The sequence below is a fragment of the Arachis ipaensis genome, chromosome B10, assembly GCF_000816755.2.
Source record: "Arachis ipaensis cultivar K30076 chromosome B10, Araip1.1, whole genome shotgun sequence".
In the NCBI taxonomy this organism is placed as follows: Eukaryota; Viridiplantae; Streptophyta; class Magnoliopsida; order Fabales; family Fabaceae; genus Arachis; species Arachis ipaensis.
The window spans coordinates 94,856,015-94,857,319 of record NC_029794.2 but is presented as its reverse complement, the minus strand read 5'-3'; positions in this window follow the sequence as shown (position 1 = coordinate 94,857,319).

The window sequence follows — 1,305 nt, the reverse complement described above, 5'->3', positions numbered from 1 at the left end:
CTCCTTGTCTCGCCAAGTGTTTGACTTTCAAACCGCTTTTTCTCCCCTTCTGCTTCTCCGCTGTCCCCCTGGTGTATTGGATAATATTAGTTGTTGAAGTGATATTCTCCAAGACCGAAGGGGTCTCCTGTGGCGCTAGCCGCTAGGTTACTTTCCCCTTCAGCGGCATTCTCCTTCACACTGTCCGCTGGGGCCTCAATCAAAACAACAGCAGGAACATCCGTTGTTGTCTTTGTTTCCACCACACTGAGCTTTGCAAATCCATCAAGGAGCCAAGAGGGCGGTGGTTTCTTTTACGTGGCTGGGGATCAGCATTGGTTTTCTTGGTATTCTCTGTTGATTTCATTTCCTCTTGCATCTCAACACGCCTGCCAACTTGATCCACTTTTAGCCATTCGCCCACCATATCTTCCTTCACTTTATTTGCAGCTGAGTCCTCCATTAAAGCCTTACATACTTTAGGGCCATGGCCAAGATGAGCACAATATGTGCAAAAATTCCCAATTCTTTCATATCTCAAGCCGATTTCTTTCATTTTCTGGTTCGGGTCTTTTAATTTCAAAATGTCCCTCACCATTTGGTCCCCATTGAGCATGACTTTCGCCTTAAGAATTCTAGATTGTCTTTCCCATACTTCTAGGACCTCTCCAATTTTTCTACCAAGTTTTCTCCCCACATCCAGAGTCTTATAGCATTGGCCATTGGGGAACCTCCTAAAATTGAACCCACATAGGGAATAATGTAATCGCTGAATCTGATGAAGCATCTGGTTCAGTCCATCTTCTAACATGAAGGATATAGTCCTTGAATAACCATGGTGACCCTTTTTCAATCCGCCTAGCCTCCATATCATCCTCAAAGAAGAATTGGAATTAGTTGCCTCCTTTTTTTGCAACCCTAAAACCTTCAGGTTTATTCCAAATGGCACGTAAGGCATTTTCCATCGTTCCTGTAGAGAAGGGTCTTGTGGCGAAAACCCTCCCTAGCAAGCCTTTGGAACATGCCCTAATATGATGAGAAAAGTCCTCCTCACTCAATTCCACTACATCCTCCTCTGTCTTCGTTGGGTGCTAAAGGTGGATCCGGATCAAGAGTTGTTCTTTCCATTCCAATCTGGTTGGAGGGTGACGTGAATGATGGTTTGAATCAACGTGTGTATTACTGCCGGTAGTAGGCACGAGGTAAATCCTAGCAGAGCACTTGGACTTGGTCAAATCCTAGAGTATGTTCTCGTTTCCGTTTAATTTTATATATTTTGGTTTCTTTATATTTTATTTTATAATGTGGTTAAAATTTTATAAACAC